The following is a 23199-nucleotide window of genomic DNA, read 5'->3' on the forward strand; positions in this document are numbered from 1 at the left end:
TATAGTGTAGGAGAAGCATTAGAAATAGTTGTTGGCCGCCCTCATCTGGAATAAATTTGCATAGACTCTCCTGCAAGTATTTGCAGATTAACAGGCATTATACTGTGTTTACAAAAAAGGAATGCTTAGGGGAACTAGCAACTGCTGGGGCAGCTGTTGGTGAAAAGAAGAGAAACAGAAGGGTCACTGTTTCCCATGGACTAGAACAATTTTAGAATAGTAAATGTCTCAATAACATAATATTTAAAACTGTTTCAAAAGTTTATCCATATCAAACGATATGCATGATACCCTTTCACTAATGGTGTTGCAAACCACAGTGACAAAAGGTGCAAGGGGAGAGAGAGGGAGAGGGAGAGGGAGAGGAAGGCAGGAAGCAGGGAGGCAGGCAGGGAGGGAGGGAGGGAGGGAGGGAGGGAGAGAGAGAGAGAGAGAGAGAGAAAGAGAGAGAGAGAGAGTTTGCCATACTGCCAGAGACAGAGAGGCAGGCTGGGTCAGTGGAGGAAAACTGCTAGGAATCTATATTGGTGGTGAGAATTTGTACTGGGGAACGGATGGGTATTGGAACATTGTATGACTGAACCTCAATCATGAACAACTTTGTAACTATTTTTCACAGTGATTTAATTAAAATATTTAAAAATATATTTCATACATATAGCACTGCACTGTCATCCCATTGTTCATCGATTTGCTCAAGAGGGCACCAGTAACAAAGTCTCCATTGTGAGACTTGTTACTGTCTTTGGCATATGGAGTATGCCTTGGGTATCTTGCCAGGCTCTGCCATGCGGACAGGATATTCTCGGTAGTTTGCCGGGCTCTCTGAGAAGGATGGAGAAATCGAACCCAGGTCAGCTGCGTGCAAGGCAAACGCCCTACCCACTGTGCTATCACTCCAGTCCATATTTCATACATAAGAAAGTTAATCCATAACTAAAGAATGTTGTTAGACAAATTAGAGGTTTAAAAGCTTTTCTTTGAGATATATACTCTTATAATAAAGAGAATTTTATGTAACAAAATATACAAAATTTGTTGCCATTTATATTGGATGACAGAGCATAATATAAACATCTTTACATATTGTTGCAAATTTCTGTATCTATAAAATATAGACATGGAAATAATGAGAAGTTTTTATATTAGTAAATGTCTTATAACACTTTACCATAAGTAGTAGTCAGTGAATCTGAAAGGTTTTTATTTTTTATTATTTTTTTTTTATTTTATTGAATCACTGTGAGATAGTTACAAGCATTCATGTTTGGGTTAGTTACAATCACACAATTATCAAACACCCATCCTTTTACCAGTGCACATTCCCCACCACCAATATCCGCGGTATACCCCCCCTCTCCCACCCTTCCCCTGCCTCCATGGAAGACAATATTCCCCATACTCTCTCTCTACTTTTGGGCATTATGGCTTGCAACACAGACACTGAGAGGTCATCATGTTTGGTCCATCGATGTTTTGCAACTTCGTAGGCAGATATATTTATTTCACTCAGCAAGAAAATCCTTGCTCAAAATTTATCCTTTCAACAGTCAAAAGGACAGTTAAGGTTATTATAGTTCAGAGATGTGTGTAAGGTTTCAGATTCCTTCTTGTGACAGTTTATCGAGAACAGTGTTGTCGTTTCTCAATTTTCGAGGCCTTTGCTAAATTCAGAAGTTCAGAGAAGCTTGACACAACTGTGTTGAATTATTTAGTAGTATTCAAATTCAAGGGATTCACCACTGCTACAGATGGATCATAAAAAAAATATGAAACTATAATGACATGAGATAAGATGACCAAACTAAATAACAAATGTATTTGGTAAAGTTTTTTGAGACTTATGCTTTAGAAAACAGAGTACCTTAATAATATAAATTAATTTATGATACCAATGACACTGAAAATCACTGGAGAAAATGGTATTAGGTAGTGGATAACGCTGATAAAACCAGCCTATTTCATGGAGATTATTTTATGTAAATACTAAAATGCCATATGAATCCAGATTTCTGTATCCATGAATACTATATGTATTTCTATATACAATATCCATACATATACAGTATTCTGTATGCCCTCAAGAAGATCTATAGCTCAATATGGAATATGAAACTATGGGGCTGGATCAGTAGCACAGCAGGTAGGGTGTTTGCCTTGCACGTGGGCAACCCAGGTTCAATTCCCAGCATCGCACATGGTCCTCTGAGCACCGTCAGGGGTAATTCCAGAGTACAGAATCAGGAGTAATCCCTCTGCATCGCTGAGTGTGACCCAAAAAGCAAAAAAAAAACAAGAAAGAATTATGAAACCATAAGATTAATAAAGACTAGCCGTAAGAGTATTTTGAAGACTTAAGGCTCAGAAGAACTTAAATTTTGCTATTGTTGTGGAGGCCTTCCAAAAAGGTGCCTGTGTCCCACCAGAGTCACTCCTAGTGGTACTGACATGCATGTGGAGCCAGAAATCCATTTGAAGGCCTCACACAGCAAGGCATGTACTCTGCCATATGAAACACATTCCCACCCCGGGAAAGAGCTTCTTAAAGAAACTCCTAAATTGTGTGTGAACTTTGGTGAGTACACTGGTAACAGCCATTTGGGTGGGTGGGAATGAAACTACATCATGAGGTTAAATGTGTTCATCTCCCATGATCTTGCAACTTTATTCAGGATATGAAACATAAAGAACTCTCATGCAGTCAATAAAGAGAATATTTAGATGGATATTTGCCACAAGTTTGTCTTCAGCAGCAGGAAATTGGAGACAATTTATTTGGGTAATTATTTGGCAAAATACACATATACTAAATGAACACACTGTGTAGCTGAAGCTTCTTAGAGTTACATGCTTGTTATAACTCAAGGAATTTGAAATAAAAGACATTAAATGTAAATAAATGCAGACCTTGAAAGTGATAAGTGAAACATCATCCCTATGTATGCTCTTGAATGCCATGTAACATTAAAAGCAATTAGTAGCTCTTTAACTGTAATACTGAGTTAAAACAACAAAATATCAGTGCATAATACATGCAGTGAATATTCAACAAATCAGAAAATTTAAAGTAGGAAATGGAAACAGTGAATGAGGTTAAAGAAGATTAAATACATAGAATAAAATATTGGCCTTCCAGGGATAAATGACATGTTCTATGATTTATGTAATATGATTAATTCAGATCTCTGCACACAAAGATCAAAGCAAAGTAAATGACCTACTAACACATGTCTGGTGATAAGTGCTGGTGGACTAGGTATTATTCAGAGAAGAGCAGATTTGTCTATTTTCAGTGAACACAAGTAAAGCAGGTAACCTGAAGGGGAGGAGTATCTTAGTAGAATAGAAAGCAAAATAAAATATTCAACATAAACAAATCTATGTTGGGTCTCGATATCTTACAATACCATGCCAGCTTTGCAGATCATCTGAACTCTCAGCCTCAATTTTCCGATTTGTTCATGGGAATCATTGTTTTGTACCACATACCCATTACACAAGTGCTTTGGGTATTTTAAGAGTCAGGACATATTACAGCTCACAAAAGAGGTTTTCAAAAATATTATATGAAGGCACCATGATTTATAAAGTTATTTATTCATAGTAGAGTTTCTCTCCAGGACTAGAGCCATAGCACAGTGGGCAGGACGTTTGCCTTGCACACGACCGGCCCCAGTTCCACTCCTCGGTCCCTCTCGAAGAGCCCGGCAAGCTTCCAAGAGTATCTCACCCACACGGCAGAGCCTGGCAAGCTACCCGTGGCGTATTCAATATGCCAAAAACAGTAACAACAAGTCTCACAATGGAGACGTTACTGGTGCCCGCTAGAGCAAATCGATGAACAATGGGATGACAATGCTACAGTGCTACAGTAGGGTTTCCAGCATACAATGTTCCAACACCAATCCCAGTACCAGTATCAGTTTCCCTCCATTAGGGCCCTCTGTTTCACTCCCACCACCAAGCCTACCATCTTGACATGCACTTTCTTTTTTGTTATTGTTTGTTTGTTTTATTATTTATTTTAATGAATCACCATGAGATACAGTTACAGACTTACAAACTTTCATGATTACGTTTCAGTCATATAATGATCAAATATCCATCCCTCCACCAGTGCCCATTCTCCAGCACCAATGTTCCCAGTGTCCATCGTGTCACCCTCACCCCTTCCCACCCCTTGCCTCTGTGGCAGACACATTCCCTCTTACTCTCTCTCTCTCTCTCTCCTTTTGGGTGTTATGATTTGCAATACAGGTACTAAGTGGCCATCATGATTGGTTCATATTCATAAGCACTTTCTCTTTGACTTTTTTGGGTCATGCCTGGTGATGCTCAGGGGTTATACCTAACAGGCACATTTTAGGTGTTTTTTTTTTTAATATTTATTTCCCTGTCTTTCTCAGTTTTGTAATCTAGGAACCAGGGTAATCTAGGCATCCTGTCCTCTGTTTTTTTTTCTTTATTGGCCACAGTTGTTTATGCTGCTCAGGGCTGTCTCCTGATTCTGAGCCCAGGGATCACTCTTGGCGGTGCTCAGAGGAACATATGGGGTGCTGGGGACTGAACTTGAGTCAACCATGTGCAAAGCAATTGCCCTGCCCATTGTGCTATCTCTCCAGCTCCAAGGTATTTCCATTTTGATATCTTGAATCCCCTCCTGTTATTCTATATACCACAGACAAGTGGGAACACCTGGTATTCGTCTTTCTTCTGAATTACTTTGCTTTATTTACTATCCTTTAGTTCCATCCAAGTTACAACAGGTTTCATGATTTCATCATTTTCTGCAGCTGCATAGTGTTCAGTTTATATAAACAGCAATAAATAATGGAGTGCCTATGTCCTTTTGTATGAATGTTTTCGTATTCCTGGGGAAGAGACCAAGAAGTAAAATTACTGGGTCATATGACAGTTCTACTCTTATATTTCTCAGAACCTTACTATTTTCTCAGGGGGTGAACCAGACAGCATTCCTAACAGCAGTGAATGAAAGTTCCTTTTTAACCACAGCCCCACCAACACAGATTGTTCCACATTTTTGTTTGTCTTTGGTATGTGCCACTCTCATTGTGTGAGATGATATCTCATTTTCATCTTGATTTGAATTTTTTCTTTTCTTTTTGGCTTTTTGGGTCACACAGGGCAATGCTCTGGGGTTACTACTGGCTCTGTACTCAGGAATTACTCCTGGTCGTGCTTGGAGGACCATGTGGGATGCCAGGGATTGAACCCAGAACCTGGGTTGGTGCAAGGCAAACACCCAACCCACTGTACTATCGCCCTAGCCCAATTTGAATTTTCTTGACATTAAGACATAGGAGCAATTTTCATGTGTCTATTTGCCATTTGTCTGTGTTCTTCAGAGAAGTGCTTGCTCATTTTCTCTTTCCACTTCTTGACAAGGAATTTTAAAAATATTTGTGAGTCTTTATATACCTTGCCTATTAAACTTTGATGGGTTGAGTGTCAATATTTCACACTTAAGTTGGTTTCAAATATTCTATGTATGCTGCTGACTCCTACTTCTGCCAGCCACAATTTCCCTTACTTATTTGTAATCCTATACTTAATTTCTGATTTCCTATATTTACTTCAAAAAATTCAGAACGTCCCCAACTAGACCATCACTGTCAGCTCTCTCTACCTCCAAAACTAAAACATTATCCTCAGTTCTACTATTCTTCCTCACAGGCTCTCTCAATAAATATTAGTGCTCTCCTAAGATAGATTTCTGAAACATTCACCCCTGCCCTTCCTCACTCATTTATCACTCCTTTCAAACAGTAACAAAGTTGTACTCATTATAACTTTTTAATTGCTGTTATTCCTCCTCAAAATAACTATCTTCACTCTAATATCATTATTAGTTGCCTAAATCACATTAAAAAACCCTTAACATTAACCTTCTTTCCCTTAGTCTTTTTTTCTCTGTTTGAACTAATTTGAAATTAACGTTTAAAATGCAAATAATCAAATAGTATTACTTCACTGCCTTGTTCAAAATCCTGCTGTGATTCCCCATTTTCCGAAGCATAATATATAGTTTATGATGGTCTGACCTTTACTTATAGCCCTTAAGTCTCCACATGAGTGTCTCTCTAACAGCAGATCATGACACTTTAGTTTCATGACCTTTATATTAATGGATGTTGACCAACATTTTAAAATAAAATTCAATACAATAGAAATTGTGTTTAGCACTTGTAGTGTGACTATTATGTCTTGACATTTTTATTCATGCATTCATTCACAGATACATAATACATACGTGCATATGTGCACGGGTTACACTATTTATTTTCTAATTTATTTTTTATTAAAACATTACAAAATTTATTTTGTAAGCTGTACATATACAAAATTTATTCTGGCTATAAAATTTATTTCTTCTCTTGATACCAGATTATTCTTCTATCTTATTGTCTATTCCAAGCAACTTTTAACAGACTGTTCAGCTTCATGAACATACTACAATTTTGTTTTCTTTCAGGGATATCTACTCATAGTTCCTGAAATGCCCTTGCTCCACCTCACTTGGATAACTAATTCTTTATTCATTTACCTTTAAAATCAACTACCTCTTCAGGGAAGTTATTGTTAACCATTACATATCCCAGAGCAGTAGACAATGTCATTTTTTGTGACCCTATATGACTCCATACTTCATCTATTTGCTGACCATTACATTATACTGTAACCTTCTTATTTAGTTATTCTTTACTCATTGAAACTGATAGCTTCCTGTGAACAGCGTATATATTACTTCATTTAAATTTTTATATTGCACAAAATTGATGGATTAGACAAGATAATTTCCAAAATGCCCCTCCCGCTTTAAATTCATAGACTAAAATCATTCTTGGATTTTAATTATTGAGAATATTTATGACATACTTTATAAATGTTAACTAACTTAATTGTGGCTGAATTCCTATTTAATATCTGACTGTTTAGACATCTTTATGCCTATTACTTATTGAATCTCACATAGTTGTGATATGGGACATTTTTTTCCACATGGGACAGATTGTTACCAAGAATTGTTACCATTGGAAGAAAAAAACATTAAGATTTCATGATTAGATGGGAGTACCTAGTCTCTTTCTCTGGGCCTGAAAACATGCTGATTCAAGGTAAAAATATCACTTGGCTATAATTCTCCAAATATACAGTTGCCTGGCTTAATGAACATAAAATATGTCACTATCATTTATGTTTTAACCTGGATATTCTATGTTTCATATGTATTCACTTAATAGTACACATGCCCCACAGATATTTTAAACTATAAGGTATGTTTCCTAACACCCAGTCATTTGAATACCTAATAAATTATCCTCCCCCTTAGTATTTTCCAATAAACTAAAATTATGTTTCTCTAAGGGAATTTTGCAACTATAGAATTAATGACAGTGCTAGAACCACCAATTTCATTAAAGCTGAAAGTAAGGGAGCCGGAGCGATAGCACAGCGGGTAGGGCGTTTGCCTTGCACTTGGCCGACCCGGGTTCGATCCCCGGCATCCCATATGGTCCCCCAAGCACCGCCAGGAGTAATTCCTGAGTGCAAAGCCAGGAGTAACCCCTGAGCATCGCTGGGTGTGACCCAAAAAGCAAAAAAAAAAAAAAAAAAAAAAAAAAAAAAAAAAAAAAGCTGAAAGTAAAAAGGAAGAGGATAAAAAGCTTTTGAAAACTACTTACCTAATGAAAACAAAGCAATGGTGAGGAAAGGACATTGTTATAAAATGCCCTCACCCTGCTGAATAGCCATTCCATTTTTCTTTTATAGAGAAAAAAATCCTGAGAATTCTTTGGATGAGTTAATGTCTTCTGATTTTTAGTAATATATATTTTTAATTCCAAATTTATATTTCCCAACAGTTGTTAATCCATTCACTCTTATAATTCTAGTTTTAAAGTGCCTTTGTAGTTCTGTATCACTTTAGCCTAAAATATAAATCATAATTAAAGTATGGAACTTTGAACTAGATCTCTCCTTGTTTGCATTCCAGTCCCCGACCACTTGCACTTCTAAGAGTTTGGTTTATTTTTGAATCGTCTTAAGCTCAAATCAGGCTCCAATTTTCTTGAAATAGCCAGATCTTTAAAAACATCTTTGATTCCTTTGACCTCAGCCTCCACTTATTCACTCAGGATATATTTTTAAGTACTTGCTGTGTGGTAGGCTGTGTTCTAGGCACTTTTGTGGGGATCAGAGAAACATGCCTCCCCACATAAAGTTTACATTCCAGTGGATAGTTAAGTGTCTTTTCATAACATAAATAATATATTAGTGAACATTTTGTTGTTGTTTGAGTCACATCAAGCAGCACTCGGGAGTTTCTCCTGTGTATGTGCTCAGGGGTCAATCCTGGCTTGGGAAACTATGCAGTGTTGGGGAATCTAACCTGAATTGGTCACATACAAGGCGAGCTTCTTTTTTTTTTTTTTTTTTTGCTTTTTGGGTCACACCCGACGATGCACAGGGGTTACTCATGGCTCTGCACTCAGGAATCACCCCTGGCAGTGCTCAGGGAACAATATGGGATGCTGGGAATTGAACCCGGGTCGGCCGCATGCAAGGCAAACGCCCTACCTGCTGTACTATTGCTCCAGCCCCAAGGCAAGCTTCTTGACCCCTGTGCTGTCTTTCCAACACTTAGTGAACATTCATGAATGTTAGTATGGTTTGATTGCAATACAACCCTAAAGGTATTTTACTCAGGAATACAAGAGTTAATAAAATATCCAAACACATTGTTCGTCAAGTTTGGAACTTATTAAGATATAGGGTGGTATGTTAATAATTTATCTTTGTATTCCCATTACACATGCAACGACACTTTGTTACCCACCCCCACCCCGCAGGGAAAAGACACCTTAAATGCACCTTAAATCAATGCAGTTAGAAACTCGGTCAGAAAATTGCTTAGATCAGGGAGGAGCTGGTGGGGAAAAAATTAAAAGGGAAAATTGCTTAGACTAGTTTTTTGGATACGAAACCTTACAGATGAGAATATTATATACATAGAGGAGATTTTCCTTTAACTTTCAGAGAGACTAGGAACCAACGTCTCACAAATTTCAGCGTTTTCCTCAAGGCTGTTCTCTTTCCAACCTGAGTCAAGTAGCAAATAGCGGTTGCTAAGACAACTCCGTACACGGCTCTCATGTGTTCTGCCCTTGGCTCTACACTCTGGCTGAAAAAATCAACAAACAAACAGTCCCTATCCATAATCTGACACTGTTCCTGAATACGGACTCTTTCATTATGCTGAGTTATCTTTCCTTATTAACTTTCCTTATAATCTTGGCTTACTCACAGAATGATGAAATTACAGGATTTACAAAATAACTAGGGTCATTGTAGGAAGACATTCTCCTCATTTTAGATATCCTTTATGCTCTACATTTCAAGAGTCTGACAATTGATTTTAGCTTCCTTTCAAACCCGTACAATAATGAAAACTTCATTTTTATGCATGAAGCTATATTCAAACCCTAGTACTAAAAGTTTTTTTTTTCTCTTTGGGGCTGGAGCGATAGTACAGCAGGCAGGGCATTTGCCTTGCACGTGGCCGAGCCGGGTTTGATTCCCAGCATCCTATATGGTCCCCTGATTACTGCCAGGAGCAATTCCTGAGTGCAGAGCCAGGAATAATCCCTGTGCATCGCTGGGTGTGTCCCAAAAAGCAAAAAAAAAAAAACCCATTTTTTCCCTCTACTTTCTTGAAATATTTACCCCCTGAAAATTCACTTAATAATTCTAATTCTTTCATTACACATTCCACCTTAGCTTATTCTGGCTTTCCTGAGGCTCTTACTCAGGGGTTAGACAGTCCCTATCCCTCATCTTGCCTTTCCTGGCATGATTTCTAGATTCCCTTTTTCCCAGAACCTGCTAGAGGGCAGTAAATTGACTTTCTACAGTTCAGCTTTCATGGTAAGCTATAGAATATAGAAATGGACACAACTATTCTAGAAATGAATGTATGTATACTAGACCTTCATAATTTTTTCCCAAGAAGCCCCAATAAGGTGACCTGGTGGTCAGTTTTACCTACAGCACAGAAATCTGGGGCGAGGTGGCGGCATTTGATTAAAATATCCAAATGCAAACAACTTGAGGGCTAAATTAAAAAGGTCTGTACTTCTGCTTTTGTTTTGTTTTGTTTTGTTGGGGCTTCACCCAGTATTATTCAGTGCTTACTCATAGCCCTGTACTCAGGGATTACTCCGGACAGTGCTCAGGGGACCATCAGAGCATTCTGATGATCAAACCCAGCTGGGCTCTGTACAAGGCAAGTACCCTGCCCGATATACTATCTCACCCCCCAACCCCATCCTGTTTTGTTTTACTGATTACTACAGGGACTCACGGTGACAATGATCTTGTTCAACATTTAACAAGCATGGCAACTGCTGACAAGGAAAAATGGATTTCAGCCTTCAGTAGAAGATGACTTATGTAGGGGCCAGAGTAATAATACCTGTATTGAACCCAGGTTGGCCGCATGCAAGGCAAATGCCTACCTGCTGTACTATCTCTCCTGCCCTTCTGGCTGTGTCTTCACATGGTGCAGAGAGTCAGTGCCTTCTCTGGGAGTCTCCTATATAACACAACTTATTTCATTCATATGGTCCAAACTCATGATCTAATCATATGCCTGAAACTACAACTCCTAGCACCATCTAATTAGGGGTTAGGTGTTAACATGATTTGATGTGTTTGTTGCACATATATTTTTAACTTTGTCAAAATTCATTTCAGAGTCTGTAACTTACACATTTGCTTTATAGGCTAACCTTTAATCTTCATGGTATTATGTATACAGGTGCATGATATTTAAACAAAATTGAGTAAATTCAGCAGGCAAGGAGAAACTCTTTAGAATTATCAATCGCTTTTCCATTCACTACTAGATTTTATTTTATTCATTTTCAGCAAGTTTCACAGTGAAGAAATGCATAATGTTAAGACGAAATAGAAAGTAAAGCAAAATCAACCCTGCAGAATAGCAGAAATAGTTTTGAATACTCCGCCAGTTCCCACTCATAAAGTATTTGATCACTCGCTTCAAGGAAGTGTTGTTTGAATACCCAGTATCTGCAATTGCCTTTTATTATACTCCTTCCATTTCTTTAGAGGTGGTTTTTATATGTGTTAGTATTTACAATATTTAACATATTAGATTATACGAAAAAAATCATTTATGTAGAATTCTGATTTTGTTTTAAAGGCATTTTTAAGATAATGACTTACATGTATTAAGCCTTAAGCTACAATAAAATCATGGCCCTTTGTAACATATGTATATGATCATGTGAACAGATGAGTGTACAAATATCTGCATATATGTATTTATGTATGTGTACTCGTTGCCCTGACAATTTAGTATAAATTTTTGGTTCTATATGTAGCTTTAGTATTACCAATCACTCCTTTGATCTGGAGCAATAGCACAGTGGGTAGGATGTTTGCCTTGAATGCAGCCGATCCGGGTTCGATTCCTCCGTCCCTCTCGGAGACCCCGGCAAGCTATCGAGAGTATTCTGCCTGCATGGCAGAGCCTGGTATGCTCCCTGTGGTGTATTTGATAGGCCAAAAACAGTAACAACAAGTCTCACGATGTAGATGTTACTGGTGCCCGCTCAAGCAAATCGATGAACAATGATACTACAGTGTTTATCCTTTGATCTTAGGGCCAAATGAACTTTTATAGTTTCTCAAAAGTACACTGAGATATTGACTTCTTTAATGATTAAAAAGGTTTCCCTGCTGCTGATCTTCTTCAAAATAGTGTGTCCAGATGTCCTAGTTTAATCTGCAGAACTCAAGAATAGTGTGTCATTGCCCTGTGGCATTATCTACCCATGTGGAGAATGTGAGCATAGTCTACCTTTCCTCCTTGATGGGTGACTTCATTTTTCTGCTGGAATGCCTGAGAGACAATTTATTTATACGCAAAAGCTTGTTGCACCTTGCTTTATAGAACCTTATCCAATTTTTGTTAGTATGACCTTTTAAGATTCTGCTCTTTTTTTATATTCCCTTTCCTATAGTTATCACCAAATACAGCTTTACGTTTGAATTATTGCATTCCTTATATTGGAACATCGGTTACCCATATGATTGTCTTTTCATATGAGAAATTGGTGGCATTTACTTTGTATATTTTAATAGCATATATTGGAATTGTATCTTTGCTGTTTTAGTATGGAGATGGCAACTTGGATATATTTAAAATATTGAATCTCACAAGTTTATTCATTTTTTTTCTTTTTCGGTCACACCTGAGATGCACTGGGGATACTCCTGGCTTTGCATTCAGGAATTACTCCTGGAGGTGCTCAGGGACCATACAGGATGCTCAGAATCAAACCCGGGTTGGCCGAGTGCAAGGCAAATGCCCTACCCATTGTGCTATCTCTCCAGCCCCTCGTTTTTAAAACAAAAATTATTAGTTTTTTGAAAGAATAAAATGTATAAAATTTTAGAGATAGTACATTATTCATGGGACTCATGTGCTTATTACTCAACTTAAAAACTTAACATAAGAGAGACGCATGCTGAAAGTAGACTAGAGACTGAACACTATGGCCACTCAATACCCCTATCGCAAACCACCCAAAAGGAGAGAGAACAAAATGGAATACCCTGCCACAGAGGTGCGGTGGGGTGGGAGGGATACTGGGTTCATTGGTGGTGGAGAATGGACGCTGGTGGAGGGATGGGTTCTCAAACGTTGTATGAGGGAAACACAAGCACGAAGATGGGTAAATTTGTAACTGTACCCTCATGGTGACTCACTTATTACAAAATAAATAAAGGGAAAAAAAGAAAAAAAGTAACCAAAAAACAAACCTTAACATAAGTGCAGCTACAGAGAATAAAAGAGGAAGATGGACTATGTTTTAATGTAAATAATTAGAAACTGAAAAAGTACATGAAGCAAAAAGTTTCGACTTTGGATAACAGGAAATTCAGTCCTGTGATCTTTTTCTTAAAACTTTTATTTTATTATAGACCATGAATAACTACAAAGTTATTCATAGTTGGGTTTTTGGCTTACGATATTCCATCACCAATCCTGCCACCAATGTTAACTTCCCTCCACCAGTATTCCCAGGTTCCCTATTCTATGTCCCGCCCCCCTAGCCACATACTGCCATCTTGACAGGCACCTTTTAAATTTGGTTATTAATGTTTGGGTCTTCTCACGATTTCAGTGTTATTTACTCTGTGGTTTGAATAGTAAGCTCTATCATACCTTAATACCACCGGTGTACCTGAGTGCCTTTGACCCCTATCCCCACTGCTTCTCATATTTCTCTTCTCCCCTTCCCCTTCACTCTATTTCTTTTGTTATCCCTATATTCTGGGGCCAAGGTTGATATATGCCCTCCCCCCTGCCCCTTAAACCATTGCATTTACTTATTCAGTTACTCTAAAATGTTTGTCCTTCTTCTGGTTTACTTCATTTAACATGATATATTCCAGTTCCATCTAGCTTGCAGCAAGTTGCATGATTTCATCATTCATTATAGCTGCGTAATATAGCCAGCATGTCTATATACCATATCTACACTGATGTCAGGCTGGAGCGATAGCACAGTGGTTGGGCATTCGCCTTTCACGTGGCCAACCCGAGTTCGATTCCTCCGCCCCTCTCGGAGAGCCCGGCAAGCTACTGAGAGTATCGAGCCCGCGCGGCAGTGCCTGGCAAGCTACCCGTGCATATTGGATATGCCCCAAACAGTAACAATAAGTATCTCAATGAGAGAAGTTACTGGTGCCCACTTGAACAAATCAATGAACAATGGGATGACAGTGACAGTGACACTGACATCTAGGTTAATTCCAAATCTTAGCTATTGTACTGAGTGCTGCGATGGATAGTGTGTGCATAGGTCCCTTTGAATGAATGTTTTTATGACCTGGAGGTAGATATCCAAGCCTGTGATCTTCTTGAAAAGAGAAAATTATGAGGTGACACTTATAACTGTCCTGGCCTGTTGCCTGGAGGTGTTAGCTGTACTGTCCTATAGCGAATGGAATGCCAGCATAGCATGAATGTTGTCTTGATTTGAAGAGTATTTGGAGACTAGGCTGCTAGAACTTGCAGAGCAGACAATAGAAGAGGGAGCTTTTTCTGGTTTTGCTTTGCTTTGCTTTTTGGGTCACACCCGGCGATGCACAGGGGCTACTCCTGGCTTAGCACTCAGGAATTACTCCTGGTGGTGCTTGGGGGAACATATGGGATACTGGGAACCGAACCCAGGTCGGCCGCGTGCAAGGCAAATGCCTTACCCACTGTACTATCGCTCCAGCCCCGAAGAGGAAGCTTATATAGAAAAAAACAATAAAAATCAGTATAGGAGTGCCCTTGAGTCTTGTCTTAAAAATGAATCTATAAATGCAAATGGGGCAATTTCCAGAACCTGGTCAAAACGTCCACCAGAAGCTCCCAGATGTCACATGGGGAAGAATTTTCCTTTTTCTCTCTCCTCTGGTCTTAAAGGTCAGGTTTTTTTTTTTTATCACCTTATTCACTTTTTGGGGGAGTGCCACATTCTCAATGCTCAGGGCCTACTCCTGTCTCTGTTCTTAGGGATCACTCCTAGTGGGGCTCAGGGAACCAACCATAGGTGGCATCAGAGGTTGAACCCAGGATGGCTGTGTGCAAGGCAAGCGCCCGGCCCATGGGCCTCTCTCACCGTATTCTTAAACATGCTCATCTAGCTAGAATATCCTGTTTATTTTAATCTATTCTGACCATAGAGTGTCCGTTGAATAGCATTAATTTAATATCGACAGGCTGTGTGGAGAAAGCTTTCTGTAAATGAGAAAATCTACTGCAAAGAATATTTAAGCCTTCCCCGCTGTGTCTCTCTGCCACTGCCGCCGCCTCCACACCTGGCAGTTGGTGCGCTCCATGTCATCCTCGTTCTCTGTGTCCGCCTGAGCTAAGAAAATCACTGCCAAGCCCGTGAGGGTCATTGGTGCAGGGGTCATGGGTTCCAGCATCGCCTGATCACTGCATCAGCTGGACACATGGTCGTATTCGTGGACCAAACCGAGGACTTCCTGGTGAAGTCTATAAAGGGCGTTGAACAAAGCTTGGGAGAAGAGGCCAAAAAGGAGTTTGCAGGAAACCCCAAGTCTGGCGACAAGCTCGTGCAGAAGAGCCTGAGCACCATCTCGATGGCACAATTGCTGCGTCTGTGGCACACAGCACAGACCTGGTGGTGGCAGCCATCAGGGAGAACCTGAAGGTGGAGAAAAAGGCTTTTCCGGAGGCTGCACAAGTTCGCCACCCAACACACCGTCTTCACCGACAAGAGCCCCTCACTGCAGAGCCTGAGCATCGCCAACGCCACCACCTGGACTCCATTTCTTCAAGCCGGTGCCCAGGATGAAGCTGGTGGAGGTGATGAAAATGCCGATGACAGTCGCAAGCCGTTCAAAAGCATCCTGTGTCCTGCACGGACAGTTCTGGCTCATTACCAACAGTCTGCTGGTGCCCGATCTCAGGGAGGTGTTTTTGAGGCTGTACGAACGACGTGATGTGTCCAAGGGAGACATCAACACGGCCAGGAAGCTCGGGACCGGGTACCCCACTGGTGCCCTCAAACTTGATGATGATGGCTGGCTCAAACTGGATTCAAAGAAATACTTTTTTACATTAGTTAGGGTAGTCGCAGGTTCCTGCCTTTAGGAACTAACTCCCTTAGTCTGTCAATTTAGGGCTGTTCTAAGAGGCTTTACACCCTTGGTGCCTTGGAGCATTTCTTTGAGCCTTGTCATGTTCACAGATAATCGCTCAAGTTCCTTCTCTTGGTAAGGGGAAAGCTCTTCCTCTCAGTGAGTGGGGTGCAGGCTCCGCCCTTGCCCCACAAGGCAGGTGGTGGTGACTGCACCTGTCTCCGCCCTCAGATGCCCTTCTCCCTTGCAGCCTGCAGCTACCTCTGAGAGAAAGAGAGTCCCGCCCTACTCCTCTGTGTGCTACTGGGTTGCTGGCAAGGCCTGTGATGGACTGAGGGGTTGTTTCTCTAGTCCCCCAGTTTTCTCACAGCTGCAATTTGAGTGATTATTGACTCTTTTTCATGAGAAAGCAAAGTGCCTCTAAAAATGGGCTCAAATTTAAGACAACCTTTTGATCTGAAAATGGGAAAGGAAAGAAATGTTTAATTTTAAATCATTAAAAGAATACTTAAAAGTCAAACATTAACCTGGTAAAACATTTTCTGCAAATATATTATCTTTAGGATGGACTCTATCCTAAGCACTATTGACATGTTGAGTTGGAACAGATGGATAAAGCTGTGGTATACATATACAATGGAATACTCTGCAGCCATAAGGTAAAGCAGAGTCATGCGTTAGTGTCATGACTTGGGTGGAATTGGGGAGCAACATGTGTAATAAGTCAGAGCAGAAGGACAAATACAGGATGATCATACTTATCTGTAGTGCACAGAGAAACAAATCTAGGGTAGGGACAGTATCAATTGATAATAAGCACTGGGCATTGGAATACAGACTTGAGACTACCAGTTCAAGGGGAGAAACAAGGGAACAACTGGTTGACTGGAATTAACTCAGAAACACAGGTGGAGTCCATGTAACTCTGGGTCACATGGGTGAGGCTAAGTGAGGCAACTGTATGCACCCAAATCGTAACTTTCAATCAAGAGAGAATGGGGGGTGGCTGGGAAGGAAGAAGAGGATTCCTGCTGATATAAGGAAGGGGTTGAGGGTCATGGGCCCTTAGGTGGCATGGATGTATGGCGACCTTAGTCATCAATACCATAAACTTGAAACTATTGTAATCCTATTACCTAAATTACAAAAAAAGATAATACGTTAAGTTGGATTTGTTTTGCTACTGAGCCTGTACTATACGTTGTAGGATACTCAGTACCACTCCTGATCTCTACCAGCCAGGTCTCAGGAGAATACCCATAGTTGCTATAATTACAAGTGTCTCCAGACAATGCCAATATCCGTGGTGGGTACAGTGTCCACACCCACTTTACAACAATTGTTTTAGAGCTAATCCCTTCATTAAAGTGTGCTGTGTTTTTGAATTTAGGCTATGTAGAGTCTTAAAGCAAACCCATTTTCTTCTCATATCACAGTGTTTTTCAGTCAGCTCTTCTATGTGGCTTTCCCAAAGGAAGAAAATCTAGTATGGCTTCCATACTGATTATTCTACATTGCAGTTACAGGCTTCAATCATTTCTTCAATTATTGCTCCATGAATAAGACAGAATAATTTACAGATTTTTAAACTGTACCAGACTAGAAGTGATACATTATTTTTTCTCATATGTTCTAATGGATTACATAGCTTCCATGCCACCCCAATCTATGTGCAATGAGGACTGGGAAAACAATTACCCACATATAGGAAAGTAATGGTGTGGTTAATCTCGTTGCCAACATGTTACCGGAAATGGATCCTTGAAAATAATTTAAAAGTATTTTTTACTGCCAAATATTAAAATTTTTAAATGTTGAGGCTTGAGAGATAGTACTTGAGATAGTAGAGTGATTGCCTTGCATATGACCAAACTAGTTTCAGTCCCCAGAACCCCATATAGTTCCCTGAATCCCACCAAGAGTGTATTGTCTCTGAATGCAGAGCCAGGAATAAGGCCTGAGTACTTCCAGGTGCAGTCCCCAAACCAAAATAAAAGGTGTTTAAAGCAATGATTCACCAAAAATTAGAAATGAATAATAAGCAAATTAAAAATTCAAACTAGCCAATCATCACAAGGGAAAAAATATACTATCTTCTATAATGCCGCAAGTATTTAACTATGATCATGGCAATTTGCTGATGAGGATAAAATATTAATGTTAACATATTGATGAGTCAATGAATTATAAAACCTATAGATAATATCTTACCAGGATAAGATATCGAGCCACAGCCGCTCAAGGCCACTCTCCACATGCTTGGACGAGCCTCATGCATGAAGGAACCAGCAGAGGATCCCAGGTGTGTTGGACCGGGGCCAAGATCTCCAAGGATGCTTGGATTGGGACTGGGCCTCTTCCACCTAGATTCCCCATTTTCCAGTAGCTAGGCAGTCACACTCAGAAACTGCCCCTCCCCTCTCTCCCCCCCAGGCCCTTGTAATCCCATCAATGTCCAACATCCAGAGACTATAAAACCAAGCTCCTGGAAGTGTACGGCCACAATGTGGCTGCACAACATCTGATAGCCTAGTTCTCCCTCTTGGAGAACCGGGCAAGCTACGGAGAGCTTACTTCCCACACGGGAGAGCTTGGCAAGCTTCCCGTGGTGTATTCATATGCCAAATACAGTAACAAAGATGGGTCTTATTACCCTGACCCTGAAGAGCCTCTAATGTGGCACCATTGAGAAGGACAAGTAAAGAGAGGCTGCTAAAATCTCAGGGCTAGGATGAATGGAGATGTTACTGGGCCCACTCAAGTGAATTGTTGATCAATGGGATGACAGTATATACATACCTCTTGGAGAACCCAGCAAGCTACCAAGAGTATCCCGCCCACACGGGTGGAGCCTAGCAAGCTACCCATGGCGTATTCGATATACCAAAAATAGTAACAATAGGGGTCATTCCCCTGACCCTGAAAGAGACTCCAAGCGTTGAAAAAGACAAGTAAGGAGAGGCTGCTAAAATCTCAGGGCTGAGAGGACTAGAGGCGTTACTGGTGCCCGCTCGAGTAAATCGACGAACAACGGGATGACAGTAATATGATACAGTGATACAGTGATAGGTAATATCACTAATGTATATCTTATAATACTCATTTTGTTTTATAGAGACATAATTGACATAAAATAATATATTAGTTTCAGATGTACAATATAATCATTCCACATTTGTAATTATTGAAAACTGATCACTATAGGCAGAGAGTCTCTTGCCCGTGTGCCTGGCTGTCTTCCCTGGGGTCCCTCGGAGGGGATGGGCTCCAGCTTCCCTCCCCACCCCGAGCAGAGCTCCCGGCAGCCGAGCTCCCGGCAGCCAAAGACCTCTGGAACCTAGCCACAGCCATGCTCAAGGCCCCTCTCCACACATTCAGACAAGCCTCAGGCATGAAGGTACCGACAGAGGAACCCAGGTGTGTGTAATCCCATCAACGTCCAACATCTAGAGACTTAAAAGCAAGCTCCAGGAAGTTATATCTTATATCCTACTTCTCTGGGAGAAACTGGCAAGCAACTGAGAGTTTCCTGCCCACATGGGAGAGCCTCGCAAGCTTCCCATGGTGTATTCATATGCCAAGGCCAGTAACAAGCTGAGTCTCATTCCCCTTACCCTGAAAGAGCCTCCAATGCAGTATCGTTGGGAAGGCCGAATAGAGAGAGGCTTCTAAAATCTCAGGGATAGGACGAATGGAGAGGTTTCTGAGACTGTTCAGAAATTCAACGATCAACGGGATGATGATGATGATGATCATCATCATCATCATCCATCATCTATTAGTCATCCATCATCACACATAATATACATTTTTTGATTGAGTATGTAAGGTCTGTTCTCTTAGAAACTCCTAAATATGCAGTACAGTATGATTACTTGAAATCATTATAGTATACATAACATTCCCAGGGCTTGTGTTGTAATTGGAAGCTTGGAACTTTCTGATTCCTATCACCCCATATCCCATTTTGCACTATCCTAAGTTTTCATTGTTTTCTGTTTTTAGTTTTATTTTGAGCCACACCTGGCAGTGCAGTGCTCAGGGCTTTTGCGTCTGTGTTCAGGAATCGTTCCTAGAGAACTTGGAATGAACAACAAATAAAATAAGTATTTTATATCCCTCTGTATTTTACATCAGTGTATTTTATAGCCTTTTCTCAATATATTATAATTTATAATGTTTATAATTTATGATATAATTATAAAATTATAGTTTTATACCTAAAATATAATCAAAATGTCACTGTCACTGTCACTATTACCCCGTTGCTCATCAATATGCTTGAACAGGTACCAGTAACATCTCCATTGTGAGACTTATTGTTACTGTTTTTGGCATATCGACTACAACACGGGTAGCTTGCCAGGCTCTGCCCTGTGGGTGAGATACTCTTGATAGCTTGTTGGGCTCTCTGAGAGTGGTGGAGGAATCGAACCTGGCTTGGCAGTGTGCAAGGCAAACGCCCTACCTCCTGTGCTAGAGACAGCGCAATTGATAGGACGACGACCTGAGTTCCATCCCCCATGTCTCTTACAATCTCCTTGTGCACTGCCAAGTCCGGTTCCCTAAAATTAAAATTTATTATTATAAGATATTAAAATATAATTTATGATATTACATGTGGTAGTATAAATAGACGATAGGTCATATTTTCACATGCTCAGTTTAGGATAGTGCCAAATTAAAGGAGGTATCAGATTAAGACTTGGAGGAAGAGCAAGGACTGTCACAGTGAATGAAAAACTTTTTTATGGGTCAGCTAGATAAGCAAATTAATATAAAAACAAGGGTCTGAGTGATAGTACAGACTGGATTGTAGAGTTCTTGCGTTGCTTTCTGCTGACCCAGGTTCAATCAGTGGCACCTCACATGGTCCCCTGAGCCCACCAGGAGTGAATCCTGGAGAGCCAGGAGTAAGTTCTGAGCACAGCTGGGTGTGGTGAAAACAAACAAATAAGTAGAGTATCTACGTGAGTGGGCTCTGGGGGCACATGAGGTTTGTACAGAAATGACTATAGTCTCAGAGAATATGGTACAGGGACACAGTGCTCGCCAGCAGGCTTCTGAGTCCGACCGCATAAGGTTCCCAGAGCACACCCAAGAGTGACCCTTGAGTACATTGCCAGAAGTAGGCCCCAGGAACCACAGGACGTGTCCTAAATCCCTTCCTCTGCAACAAAAGGAGAAATGTGCTTCAAGCACTTGGAATATCTATAATGGAAACTAGAACGTCAACATTTATTCCACAGACCTTCTAAGAACTTATAGCAAATATTTGTTATTATATTAGAAGGTAGAAGTATATAAGTTAGCAGCAGAAGGGAAGGCCCTTGCGGGCCACACATGCCTTTAGACCTTTATTAGAGACAGCTTTGAATCACCCTGCTGTAGGTTGGTGATAATTGGGAACAGTTGGCAGAAGAGTGAGTGAGGTCAAGGAAGTGATTTTTTGTAAGCACACAGTTCACTGACACCTGTTGTGCTTTATAAATTCAAGTATTATTTTCCCTAAAAATATTTCTGTTCTTTTCTTACTGCTGAACTAGTAACTGTTAAGAGTGACTGTTTCTAGCAAGGCATTAACTTTTCTTCAAGCATTCCTTTGGTGTGTAGAGGAAAAGCGATACATCAGCCAGCTCAGAATTTGCTGAGAGAGTTAATGAATTTCAGAAGGCTCCTGCTTTAATGGCTCTGCTTTGTGAGAGCTATTTGGGGGCTTGGATGACCTTGTTTTTGTATAGGGTAGGGTTAGATATGGCCTGGAGCAATGAGGAGCTTTTCCTCAGCATCTTCTGGGAGAGCAAATGCTTAGGCTTCCTGCCAGGTTTAAGGAATCAGGAACTCAGGATGGGGTGGAGCCAAACACTTTTTTTTAAAAAACAAAGCTACTGGGATTTCTGAAGTATTTAACCCAAATTCAGATCTGGGAACTGCCGGATTAGAGCCATGATCTTTAAACCATGGTTGGTGTAATGCTGCAGGAATTATGATAAACTTAGTAGAAATTCTGCATCTTTAGCTACTTTCCTGAATTGCTAAACCATTTGTTGCACACCCAGATCCTCTGGTGATTCATGTGCACATTGCAACTTGACAGGTACTGAGATCCACTCCTAGTGATTCAGGTATTAGGTTTACTCAGAGTTTAATGTTGGTTAGAATCCATTGCCTTGGTGATTTTTAGTGCCTTGTTGTAGGATAATATACATGAACTGTGCTTATTTAACAAGATGATAAGTCATGTTATTTATTTTAAAATCCCTCAGGTGATTCTAATGTTTAACCAGGATTGAGTCCCCATTTGGAGGGGTGGGAGATCATAAAAACCTTATGCTCTTAATGTCCTACTTCCATCAACCATTGAATTCAGATTTTGATTTCTCTGTTCTTAACTCTCTCTGCAAATGATGCTAAATTCTACGGTAATATGGATACTTAAGCACCTAATTAGGATACTCCGTATGTACCAACTTTTTATAATATTTTCAAGGATCCCGCTTTTGAAAGTGCCAAGGACTTGAAGAATTTTGCCTGCTCAGCTCCATTAATATTTAGTGAATAGCGTAGAATAAATTGGGTTGTTCACTGAGCAGGTGAAAAGCTGTCCTGCTTAATAAGCTCAGTATTTCTGTGGCATAAAAACTGTCATATACTATGTAGACAAATGTCTATGATTCATTTTGCATGTAGGAAGAACAATTTCTCTTTTGTCCCACATGTTGATTAGCAATACTAAAAATGAGGAGCCAGTGTGAAAATCTGGATTAAAGGTATTTGTTCAGAATCAAATATATTTGTAGCTCAAATGCATCAATGGGTTAAAAAATACTATACTCTCTAGCTACTTTTTTTGTGGGATGAGGTGTTTGGTTTACACCTGGTGGTGATCAGGGCTTACACCAGGCTCTGGTCTCAGTGATGACTCCTGGTGGGGCATGGGGGTCCTGGAGACTGATCTCCGGTCAGTCATGTGCAAGGCAATTGTCCCAGCCACTGTACTGTCACTTCAGCACTAGCCTCTTTTCCATAGATAATAAGCACTATGAAGATGGTCAAGATTATGCTGTCTAAGCAGAATGAACATTTATTTTAGCAGAAATAATCCAATTTATTCAGTGAAAACTATGCCACTGATACACTTGCTCACGCAAGCTATTGGGCTAAGAGTGAACATGATGTTAGAACTGTAAAATGAATATCAGACTTTGAGTATTCTCAAGTCCAGTACTTAAAATGGAAACAAACCGAAACAATTACAGTTATTTCTTTGAGTAGCATGATTTTTATAATTTAAGAAGCAAGCTGCTTAATTTTCATTTGGATGGGGGCACACCTGGCAGTTCTCAGGGCTTTCTTACTGGTTCTCTGCTCAGGGATCACTCCTGGTGGGCTAGAAGGACCATATAGGGTGCTGGGGATTAAAGCCTGGCTAGCCCAGTGCAAGGCAAGTGCCCTACTTGCTGTATTATTGCCGAGCTCCTCATCCAAGCT

General features: G+C 40.2%; 1 pseudogene; it reads left to right on the forward strand.

Annotated features, from left to right (window-relative positions):
• LOC101551766 (hydroxyacyl-coenzyme A dehydrogenase, mitochondrial-like) overlaps positions 1-15721 on the forward strand; it is a 146862-nt pseudogene extending 131141 nt beyond the window's left edge.
• Positions 15722-23199: the final 7478 nt, after the last annotated feature.

The sequence above is a fragment of the Sorex araneus genome, chromosome X, assembly GCF_027595985.1.
Source record: "Sorex araneus isolate mSorAra2 chromosome X, mSorAra2.pri, whole genome shotgun sequence".
In the NCBI taxonomy this organism is placed as follows: Eukaryota; Metazoa; Chordata; class Mammalia; order Eulipotyphla; family Soricidae; genus Sorex; species Sorex araneus.